This window comes from Struthio camelus, chromosome 1 (genome assembly GCF_040807025.1).
Source record: "Struthio camelus isolate bStrCam1 chromosome 1, bStrCam1.hap1, whole genome shotgun sequence".
Lineage (NCBI taxonomy): Eukaryota > Metazoa > Chordata > Aves > Struthioniformes > Struthionidae > Struthio > Struthio camelus.
Window position 1 is genome coordinate 115096390 of NC_090942.1, and position 13012 is coordinate 115109401.

The following is a 13012-nucleotide window of genomic DNA, read 5'->3' on the forward strand; positions in this document are numbered from 1 at the left end:
GAAGAAGACAGGAAGAACTTTTAAAAAGTTTATCAAAGAAAACAGATTAATTTATGGAAAATTACAGGTATCTGATACAATAAACTATAAAAGCTCTAAACAAGGTGTCAAAAATATTTTACTCTACCAAAAATCAGCATGTACAAACTGGACATCTGAGGGAAAATGGAAAGTGGTTCTGCTCCTAAGCAACACAATAAACTGTATTTTGTTCATGGAGAAGGTGATATGTTGGGTTTCACTGCTCTATTACCTTACCATCTCCCGAATACCACTCCTCCTTATAATAGGGATGTCAATGCTAGGAGACAATGACTCAGAAAAAAGTGTTCCTCTAAGTAGGAAAAATAGTACACTATCTCCATTCATTCTAAAACCTTACTAGTACGTTGTAGGTATTAAAAAAATCCCTTCATAGCCTGAAAAATATAGCTTTTCTGAAAGCTTTCAATTTCTGAAATATTACAATTAAAACAACACAGCTACAATGTAAGTGAAAATGAAACACATAAAACACATCCTTTACCTATATAACCGAAAATATTATTGTAGCAATAAATGAAACTCTGAAAAGGCTAACGTTCTTTCTGAAACTTTGCATGTCTCCTAGATTTTCTGAAGTGTAAAAAAAAAAAAAAAAAACTTCTCCCTAAGTTTATTTGTCCATTTGTCCAACCACTCAACCCATGGTTGTGTCATTTCATGAATCATGTCATGAATGGAAAAAAGAAAGTTTGATTTTACTACATTGTATAAGGTTATTCCAAGCATATTTCATTGATCGGTAGAGTCCACTTTGGGATGAAGATATGCATTTCAAAGAATCAGAAGAACCACAGAATGATTGAGGTTGGAAGGCATTTCTGGAGATCTTCTAGTCCAACTCCCTTGCTCAAAGCAGGGTCTCTTAGAGCAAGTCGCTCATGTCCAATTGGGTTTAAAAATCTCCAAGAGGAGAAAGTCCACAAACTCCCTGGTTGACCTGTTCCAGTGTTCAATCACCATCACAGGAAAAAAGTGTTTTCTTATGTTCGAATGTAATTTCCTGTATTTCAATTCATGCCCATTGCCTCTTGTCCTGTCACTGCTCACCACCGAAAGAGTTTCGCTCGGCCTTCTTTATTCCATCCTTCTCAGGCATTTATACACATTGATACGCTCCTCCTCAAGCCTTCTTTGCTCGACGCTAAACAGTACCACCTCTCTCGGCCTCTCCTTGTATGACAGATACTCCAGTACTTTGCTCACCTTCATGGCTCTTCATCAGACTTACTCCAGTACGTCCATCTCTCTCTTGTACTGAGGAGCCCAGCACTGGGGCTGGGCACAACACTCCAGATGTGGTCTCACCAGGGCAGTGGAGAGGGGAAGCATCACTTCCCTCGACCTGCTGGTAACACTCTTCCCAATGCAGCCAGGACAGCGTTGGTCTATTTGCTGCAAGCGCGCATTGCCGCATCATGGCCAACTTGCTGTTCCCCAAGTTCCACAAGGTCTTTTCTGCAAACCTGCTTTTCAGTCCCTCTCCCAGCCTGTACTGGAGCATGGGGTTGTTCCTTCCTCAGTACAGGATTTGGCATTTCCCTTTGTTGAACTTCATGAGATTCCTCTGCTCATTTCTCCAGCCTCTCAAGTTCCCTGTGAAGGCAGCACAACCATCTGCTGTATCAACCACTCCTCGCAGTTTTGTGTCATCTGCAAACTTGCTGAGGGCAAACTCTGTCCCATCATCTAGGTCATTAATGAAGATGTTAAACAGTATTGGTCATTGTATCAACTCCAGGGTACACCACTGGTGACTGACAGGCAGCTGAACTTTATACTGCTGAACACAACATTTTGTACCTGGCAGTTCAGTTTTCAGTCTGCCACATTGTTCATTTATCTAATCTGTACTTCACCAGTCTGTCTATGAGGATGTTACAGGAGATAGCATCAAAAGCCTTGCTAACATTAAGATAAACAACATCCTCTGCTCTCCCCTCATCAATCAAGCCAGTTATCTCTTCATAGAAGGCTGACAGGTTGGTCTGGCATGATTTCACCTTTCATAAAGCCATGCTTACCACTCCCAATCACCTTCCTGTCCTTCATGTGTTTGGAAATAGTTTCCAGGATTATTTGCTCCATCACCTTCCCAGGGATTGAGGTGAGGATGACCAGCCTGCAGTTGTCCAGATCCTCCTTCTTGCCCTTCTTGAACACAGGAGTGACATTTGCCTTCTTCCATTCCTCAGGCACCTCCCCCAATCCCCAAGACCTTTCAAAGATAATGAAGAGTGGACTTGCAGTGACATCAACCAGTTCACTCAGTGCTCATGCATGCATCTCATCAGGTCCCTTGAACTTGTGTATGTCCAAAACTTCCTTGCTCCAGGCTTTCCGACAGGTATCAGGGGTATGGGATTCTTGTGGGGAAATCTTACCAGTAAAAACTGAGGAAAAGAAGGCATTGGGTACTTCAGCCTTTTTCAAGTCCATTTTCATAAGCTGCATGTTCCATTTAACTGTGCACCTACATTTTCCCTAGTCCTCCTTTTGCTGCTGATGTCCCTGTGGAAGCCCTTCTTACTGCCCTTTACTTCCCTCATCAGATTCAAGCTTTAGCTTTCCTTTCTGTCCCTGCATGCTTGGACAGTTTATCTCTATTCCTCCTAGTTACTTGACTACATTTTTTTAGAAGGATACCACCAGAAATTCATACTAATGAAAGATTTGTGGCATGTAAGAAAGCTCAAGTAATATTTTGCTTGAACTGGTAACAATTTTACTATTTTTTTTGTTTGTTTTGTTTTCAATCAGAAGCTGTCCTTACTTATATAATGATACAGGATACAATTTATGCCTGAGCAATTACTTACAAAAATATAAAGAACTGTATGAAACTTACCATAGAGCCTCAAAAGGCAGTAATGCTGCACACTATCAAAATAGGATGAAAATGAAACATTGTGTGTAAGACAAAATGACAATTATTGATTAGGTGTCAAAAGTGCTTATAAAACATACAAGAAGACATTATATTGGGTCCCAGATTTGCTCTCCACTACAACAAAGCACCCAGGGACCTAAGCATTCATAAAACAATTACTTTTTCATAGCCATTAGTAAGATTGTTTCATCATGGGTAGGAGGAACAGACATAGTACAAAGAACAGTTAAAAATACTGCAACTGACAAGACTTTTTTTTTCATAGTTCATTCTCATTTTATAAGAATGAATATGTGCAGAATTCTATCCTAGTGTTAGTGCATGACAGCTGGCTTCACTCAGGAATGTCAAAGCCTTGCTTTACTATGAAGGCTTGTTTTATTGCAGTACGGAGCTTTTAAAAAGGATGGATATCATTAGCTCTGTAAAATTTCCTTTTTATTTTCTCAGTGGTCAGTTTGGTCTGATGGGATCTTTTGTGTACACTGTTATTGCACTCATTTTTTCATATGCCTTATTGTCTGATAGCATGCTTTGAGTCTGTCCAGATGATGTAGGTCTATTAATGACATTGACAAAATGTCAGGTCTATTGACAAGATAACTGAAAATTCAAATGTGTTGCTTGATGCCTGAGATAAAAGAAAACTGAGAGGAAGGATTCCTCTGGGAACTGGTATGTTATACAAGGGAATACACTAAGTCACTAGTCAACAGAAGTAACTTGATAATTCAGCCATGGGAACACTGGTGGTTCAGCTCCATTCCTAACAGGTGATAGGCACCAAACCAGGACATCATCCACAAGGACAGCTCATAGCCTTGCCCCTGTGTAAGATACAACTTCCCCAACTTTCACCAAGTCCAAAAATCGTTACAAGTACAAAAGCCAGCCCCTCCAGAAAGATGTTTTAGGTGAGGGTCTTGTGGATCCCATTATGATTCTGTAAGAATGTAATGATTCTGATTTTCAAAAAAAAACTCATGTCTCCAGTGAGAAGGCAGCTTGTACTGAGTTGTGAAGTTTGCAGAGCCAAGAGAGGCTATCTTGCAGAGAGGCAAGTCCTGGTCAGACAGCTGTTCCTGGCCTCGTTGTTGCTCTCAGCTCCTACAGAGGTGCCTTCAAGTGTGGTTGACCTTGGAGTTACTATTTCAAACAAGATGAAGTTACTCACCACAGTATAAGACAGCCTGAAATCAGTGGGTTCAGGAGTGACTGCCTTACAGAGAGTAGCAGATTTGTGCCAGACAGCCATTTCTGGTTCTACTCAAGCTCTCACAGCTATCCAAGTGTTATCTTTTGCTTAGAAAATAGTAGGCTGATATATGAGCTCACAGCTCCTCAGAAATTGACCTCATCTCAGAAATGAGGAATACAGAATCTAATCATCTCACACAAAAGATCTTTGTCATGGATGATGTTACTTCCATGAATAAGCAAAAAGGGCAACATATCAACAGTATATCTAAGGTATTACCTCAGATTTCCTACATTTTTCCTAATTAATAAATATAGAATGGAGGCATTTTAATGAGATGTTTCTACTCATCATTCATGTGTGTTACACAATCCAGAATTTTATGCTAGTCCTTCAAAAAGCCTTTGGTCTTCACAAATAATAAAGGAAAACCACTATCAACTTCAGTCAGACCACTGAATACATGGTTTTAAATACATCTTAATTTCTACATACATTTAAATGTATGTAGCTAGCATGCAAGATCTAAATACATAGAAAATTGCTATTTTCCAGTCATTCAGTCACATCTTTAAACACTTTCAAAAAGAATTCTAAGCAGACAGAACAAAACAGTATCTAGGCATTTTCACAAACGATATTAAAATTCATTGATCTTTACATAGATCTATGTATTTGGTATTAACACTGCTAGATCTGGGAGCTTTTTGTTCTTTTTAATAGAACATATTCTGTGCAAAAAATCTGTAATGCTCATATTTTAGTGATGTACATGCCATGCTTGGCAAAGGTTTCTCAGTTGCATCATTGTGATGTCCAGAGACTATTTTCTGATTTCCATTAGCGAAGTGTTGCCATAAGTCAATATTCTAAACTGCCTTTAAATTCGTTGTAATGGCAACTTAGTTAGAAAAACCTAGTTTTCCTATTTACACCAAACCTGACAGTTTACTCAAAGCCTGACATTGCGAGGAGTCTGGTTGAACTTTAATAGAAAATAAATTGGATGTGAGCTAAATAGTACTGTATTCAGTTAAATAGTTTTGTGCTCATTGGCTATCCAAAATTTGTTTTTATATTGCAGAAAATCACAGTAGCTGAGTTGGAACTAGATTTTAAAGTTCCATATGTCTAAATGGAATGTAAAGTCCAGATAATTTTTCATAAGTATAAAGCAAGAAGAGGGAAAAACAAACTCCTAAATTAAGTAATAAATAAATAAATAAAATAAAATACAACCTCTACAACATAAAAAACCCAAAATCCTTTCAATTTAATTTCAGGTGTTATTGCAATGAAATCATACCAGTTTCTGTGAGATGAAAATGCCCCTTAGAAATAAAAATCCTAAGTAAAGGAACCTGCTTCCTCAAAAAAAAAAAAAGAAAAAAAAGTTCTGCTTTCCTTTATATTCTGGATTACAGTACATCCCGTCTCCAAAGTTTACTGCAATACATAGACAAATCACAGATATCTTTAATAGGATTTTTTTCTTGATGCTTTTCTATAATTTTTTGGAGTTTTAATAATAACTACCTGTTCCTCAGAAAACAGTGAACTTTGTAATTAGCAGATTTCTGGAAACAGGAAGATATGTAGTACCGCTACATACCTCCACTCTTACACATCCTCTGACGCATCCACTTCTGGCCAGTGTTAAAGACAAGATAGTTGGCAAAGTGAAGCATCTGGTGCACAGGATCAAGTCGTTAATATAATACGTTGGTATCCTCCTTCTACTATGTTATGAACTGTCACAGCAATGGTTAGTCATCATCAGCATAAGCAAACTGCCTGAAAGCAGTTAAAGCCAGATAAAGTATTGCTAGATTTCTAGCTATTATAACCTGCAAGTTACATGGACTCAGTACATCTCTTTGGTTAGGACTGCTCTCAGCTGATTAGTCACTTAAGAGCTTACAGTGAACATATATAACCCTGAAAATATTTAAAGGAAATATATAAGACGACAAGGAAAAAAGTGGAATTGTTATTTTTTACCTGAAAGCACAGATTTTTTATGCCCTGCCAATTAGACATGGACAATCTGGTTCATTGAATGGGTGAAAAATCCATAGTTCCTTCAGATGTTAAGTTTTTTTCAGTTTACCAGTGAGGAAGAGGGTGCTATGTATTTGATTTTTATTTTTTTCATCACTAACAGAGTATGATGATTGCAGGGGAAGAGGGATTTGCTGGGTATTTTTTTTGTTTTTGAGGTTTCCTATCTGGAAAGACTTCTGAAGAAGCTAGAATTCCTGATTTCACTGGCTATTAAGCGATCTATTTTCATACCAAACTTACATACTAACTCTCCAATCTCCGTATCAAAGCAAGGGGAAACACTGCAGACACAAATGATTGTGCCTGCACACTGGAACTGATTATACAGCTGTGCCTAGGTTTAACACCTTAGGGTGAGCTTTGTTATGTACTACATAGTGGAGAGGCCAGTAGACCTGCCCCTCTTTTAGTTGTTTGATAGCAAAAAGAATCTCGTGTAATTTACAAGGTGAATTTTCTTACTGATTAGACTTCAAAGTGAGTTCCTTATTATAAGGTTAAGGAAAATTTCAAAACAAATCATAGTTATACAGTTCAGCTGATCCAAATTACATAAAAATGTTGCTAAAATATTCACTTTTTTATAACATTTTTATTAACATTTCAGTTTAGCCTCTTTTTAAGATTTATGTATGAACTAACTTACTCAGAGAGATTAAATGAAATGCAAAGTTCATTGTGCTATTTTATAAATGGTATAAAACCTACCTTAAAAAAATCAGTACTACATAATAAATTGCTTTAAAAATGCCACTATTATGACTGCTTTCAGAAATTAATTTCTGCTTCCTAATTTTCTTTTATATTATGACACAGCCTTAAATACACTACCACATACTATTTTTTCCCTGTATCAATATGCTTCCTTGGACCGAGAAAAAAGAAGACCTGCGAGGTGAACTACAGAATCTCCTGACAGATAATTAGCAAGGTCTGAAGCATCTGGATTCTCTTCTGTACCTCCTGAGCTAACACAGTAATTGGTAGTGGCAATAGATTGTCATCTTCTAAATGGACCACAAGTAGAGAGGAATTAGGTCTATATTTTGCAGGGGGGTTTCACTGACATTTGCCGACAAGAAAAAGCAATCTGTTGGCCTCCTGCCATTCTCAGTCCCAATCCCTTGATCTAGGCCCAATTCATCACCCCAGTCCTAAGAAGCATTTTTTCCACTCTCACCTGGAACCATTATTTCACATTTCTCTGTCCCAGTCCCAGAGATGAAAAAACTGAAACATTACAGCAAAATATTGATTAATAACAAGAACGCATATGAAAGTGAACTCTGAAAAGACTGAAATTAAAACAACACAAGTTCTCACTGCTAATAATGCTTCATCAATAGCTGTAACATTATAGCATTTTTGGCTTGCCTAGTTTTCCCAGACAAAATTTATGTATGTACATGTATATACACATATATATGCAGATACACATATATACACACGCCCTGCCTCCTTCAACCATAATTCCATAAATATTTTGTCTACAGTCTTGAACTAAATACCTATTGTTTCATGTGCACTGCAGATAAACAGCCTGGATGTGAAAACACAAACAAAACCAGGACTACAGAAGATATTACTCAATCTTAGCATACCCAGAATAGATCCACAGGTGAGAAAAGGCTATCTCTAACTTCTCTAGTCAGCTAAATTTTATGTTATACACAGTTATGAACTAACTACATTTAGCTACTTCCTTCATTACAACAAATAAAAATCTCCTGTTACATGAACTATTTTATAAAGGTAAACTCTTACTCATAGCTTTGTGAAATAATGGCCAAGAAATTTATTTATGAAGTATCTTTTCACAACTATTAAAATAGAGTAATCACAATGTCATGTTTCCACCTCCTCTAACAACATTTTGATTGAGTTCTAGAGGTAATAATGTAGATGGTGTTTTAGTGTTAAAGCTGCACAATATTTTTAAAATTTCATACGTGGATTTTTTAATTAGTCACAGTTTCTATTGCCACTATGTACTAAACAGTTGTACCACACATCCAATACTAGAATGCTCCCAGGTTTAAATAGTACCATCTTGTCTCTATCCCTTCTTAAAACTTTTTCCTCTTTTCATTCTTTTTCTGTACTGCTTTTGTCAAGTATTTAAATTCTACCTTAAAGGCTCTACTTTTATAATATATATAGTTGATTTTAATATTTGCTAAACATTGAGATCAAATAATCTATGAACAATTTATGCACATTGCTAGATTTAAGGTTTATATGAAGTATTCTAAACTTACAGAACAGTTGTTAAATGAAGAGAAAACTCAAATACATTTAAATCATCATTAATCTCATATATGTCAATGAACTCAGAAGATAAATTCCTATTTCTAGTGGTTTGCCTCTTAATTTTTCAGTATATCAATCATCACAGTTATTAGAATGCTGTAAAATGGTTTCTCCATGCAAAGATCACCATAATCACAGATTATAAAAATGCTACTATTTCTGAACAGTAGTTCAATAAAATGAGTAATTTTAAGGAAAAATTCAGATTTTGCTAAGCTCTGACAGAAAGTTCTGTTAAAAGTCTATCTTTAGCTTTTCCCTCCCTTAAGAATAGGAAGACTTTATTTTAAAAAAGCTGGAAACAACTGTAAAACTTTATAGGTCTCACTCTACTTTTCAGTGAACGTGTACATCAACAGTCCCTGTACCAAAATCACATCATTTTTACATTGGCATAACTGTTAAGGGAAATCAGGGTTAAGCTCCACAGGCTTTTTAAAGGGATTCTGTTATATTTCATTTTCTGATTGACAGTATTCAATAGTGGGGAAAAAAAAAAGAAAAATTTTTCAAAGTCATTTGCATTATATGGAACAAAATGCTGACTGCTTTCCTTGAGGAGGCAGTGGGAGAGGTCTGAGCATTCAATGCTGATACATTTGAGGGAGTGGGGATTAAGCTCTGGAGAGTAGTTGCTTTAGTACAAAACTGTCCTCTTACCTGATTGCACCATTATTCTACTGTATCGAGTATGAATGGTGCTTTTTAGAAAGCCATGCCTTAATAAACAAATAAAGCATACCAATGTCATAGACTGCAATTATGCTTTGAAATAATAATGCCAAGCCCTAACATACTTCTGTCTCTGCATAACAAAATAATTCATGATAATACACTTGGAGAATATGCCATCCTGTTACATTCAAGGAAAACAGTCATCCTTAAATACGATGTACAGAGTAGAAAACTAGTCACATTATTTACTAGGTTATTTGCAACTTGTTTCAAATTGCATTGGTTATCTAGTTTCCACTATAACGAATCATGGTTTCAGTTCGCCTTAAAGATGATCCCCACCCATGAGGAACACAAAGGCCAAAGGCAGGTCTAGAAATATGCTTCTCTCTTTTCTTTATATCAGATTAACTTTGCCAGGCTAGCTAAAACACTTTGAAATTGCCTTGTTTTGTCTGTTTAGTCAACATCCTGAAGGCACTAAGCTACACTTCAACTGCTTGCTAGCCAATATAAAATTGACCAAATGCTTTGTGAGGTTATTTCTTGCTGCCCAGGAAGGACCATGCAGTCTGGCTCCTGAAGAAAGCTTGCATCTGCTAGCAGCACCACAAGAACCGCTGAGCCCATCACTGCTTATCTGAACATTGCTATCATCAAATATGCAAAAGAAGGAGAAGGAGTGAAGGGAGGAAGAACAATAATCAACCCCTTCCTTACTACTCTGGTGCCCTCAATCCTCTCTCGCCAGACTGCATCCGTCCAAGCAAACTCAGTACCCTTTCTTTTCCTGCTGATTAACAAGCAGATGCTGTAACATTGTATGTAACCACTTCCTCCTTTTTTATTCTTTCTCTAGAATTCTTCCCCAGTTGTTGCCTTCTTGGTCCCTCTATTTCCTGCAGGATTTACAAGGCTCTCCTCCACCATTGCTGCTATCCATAGCTCTGCCCATTGTAAGCAGTCTGCCTGCTTACTCCATCGGTATTTGCATAAAACTTACTTTTCCCTTATATAACTGTGCTTACCATCTCAGTCTGTGCACACACAACAAATACTTTACTGGCTTATGCAAATCAGCCAAAGGTGTATCCCCCCTTTCTTCTCTGCCCCAAACTGCGCCTCCCATCTGTCCACAGGAACCCCTTTCCCATCTCACTCTTACATTACTCATCATTTAATCCTTCCCTCTTTTGAGTCTTCCCCACAACCTACCTCACGTGGCAGACCCACTCCATTGCTCCCATCAACAAAGGCAAAAGAAAAGAATGGTATTAGCCAGGATACATAAGACTTGGAAGAAAACCAAAATCAAACAAACAAAAATTCAACAATACACACAGGTGGGAGCTATTATTGGGCTGTCAGAGTTTACAGCAACCTCGCCGCTCCCTCTTCTGTCCTAATAATCAGCAGTCTCCACTGATTTGTACTTTTTCTTCTGACAGAAAAATGGCCTATTTTATATAATGGTCTATTTAATCTCTTTAGTACTGAAATCATTCTACACATTTATCCTTTCCCCTTCTTACTTTCTCTCCCTGCATTTTTTTTCCAATGGGAAGGGTAAACTACAATGCCATATAACACTAAAGATACAGGTGCAGCATGCACTTCCAGAGAGGCATTTTACAGCTTACATTTTGTGATCCACTCTTTCCTGAGTATATTCTCTATTTGTGTTTTCTTACTGGTTACTGAATGCTGAGCTCATGTTTTCATAGAATTTATCCATTCTGACCAAGATCTTTTTTCCTGAGTGATAATAGTTCATTTTCAGTCTATCATATCAATGCATAGGTGCGGTATTTCTCTTCCACAAGTATTACTTCATGTTTACTGACACTAGATTTCACCTGTCTTCTATGCCCCACTCATTTAGTGTCCTGCCACATCTCTTCACAGTTGGCTTTCAGTGTTCTGCCCTGAATAACCATAAACCATTCAGAAACTGTTCACCTGTCTTTGTGAGTGTTTATAAACATATTGATCAGCACACAACCCAGCAGGGATCACAGTGAGATTTCAATTGTGGAATCTCTTCTTTGTAAACACTGGCCAAATTTTTGCCTTTCCTTTCTAACGTTTGTATAATGTAATAATGCCTTTCCTTTGACAGTTACTAAGCACACAGAAACCACTTCTTGTTCTCCAACAAACTGCCAGAAGTTCAGAGAGGATGAAAGGAGAAATATATCTTTAAGATTTTTCTAATCCTAATTTTTCCTAGTTATCTGCTTTTGTCAGTATTTGAGGCAGGATACTGGGCTGGGTGGACCCAGTGTAGCTATTATGCTTCATCTTACCTTATGACAACTTAGTATATTTAGGATTGTTGGAGAAGGACCTTTTCAGCAATTCAAATTCTGGCAACCTAATCAACCTTATCCATATGCATATTAACAATTTAAATAACTTTCATAGGTATCTGAGGCATAATTTCCCCTACAAAACCATCCTGTTTTTTTTCCACTCTTTCATGTTTAGCCTGGTGCCTATTAGCTTTAGTCTTTATCACATTTTCTATTAATTTTCCCAATATGAAAGTTAGATCACTCTTAGCACTTCTTTGCTGCCTTTCCTTCTTCAACTTAAGAAAAAATCATGCAGTACAGTTAACAGGTCAGCAAGTTTACATTTAAGTCCCTTTAAAAGCCTTGGCTAAATCACGCACCGTTCAAAATTTGTTTCTATTAACTTTTTCAATTTGTCCTAAAATGTCTACCTAGTTTAAATCTGGTGGACCATAGCCCAATCAGTCTCACCTTGGTTCCTGGGAAGGTGATGGAGCAAGTCCTCTAGATGCCGATTGCAGGATGGGAAGGTGGTCAGGAACATCCAGCATGAGCTTACTAAGGGCAAATCGTGTTTGACCAGCCTGACAGTTCTCTAGATAACTTCTTCTGTGCACGACGGGAGAGCAGTGGATGTTGTTCACTTTGGCTTTAGCAAGGTTTTACACAGTCTCCCATAGCATACTTATAGCCAAACTGGCAAAATATGCACTGAATAAGAGGAATAAAAGGGGCTGGAAAATTCACAGAAACACAAAATCGTTTAGGTTGGAAGGGACCTCTGGAGATCATCTAGTCCAACCTCCCTGCTCAAGCAGGATCCTCTAGAGCACATGTCCCAGGATCACCTCCAGACGGATTTTGAATATCTCCAGCAAAGGAGACTCCACCACCTCTCTGGGCAACCTGTTCCAGTGCTCTGTCACCCCCCACAGGAAAGAATTTTTTCCTCCTGTTCAGATGGAACTTCCTGGGTTTCAGTTTGTGCCCGTTGCCTCTTGTCCTGTTGCTGTTGCTGGGCACCATGGAGAAGAGTCTGGCCCCATCCCCTTGACACCCTCCCTTCAGATACTTGTACACGTTGATGAGATTGCCTCTCAGTCTTCTCTTCTCCAGGCTGAACAGGCCCAGCTCTCTCAGCCTTTCTTCAGAGGAGAGGTGCTCCAGTCCCCTCATCATCTTTGTAGCCCTCCGCTGGACTCTCTCCAGTGGTGCCATGTCTCTCTTGTCCTGGGGAGCCCAGAAGTGGACACAGTACTCCAGGGGAGGCCTCCCCAGGGCTGAGGAGAGGGGCAGGATCACCTCCCTCGACCTGCTGGCAGCACTCTTCCTCATGCAGCCCAGGATCCCATTGGCCTTCTTGGCCACAAGGGCACATTGTTGCTGCCTCATGCTTAACCTGTTGTCCACCAGGACAGCCAGGTCCTTCTCTGCAGAGCTGCTGTCCAGCAGGTCATCCCCCAGCCTGTCCTGGGGCGTGGGGTTATTCCTGCCTAGGTGCAGGACCCTGCACTTGCCTGTGTTGAGCTTCATGAGGTT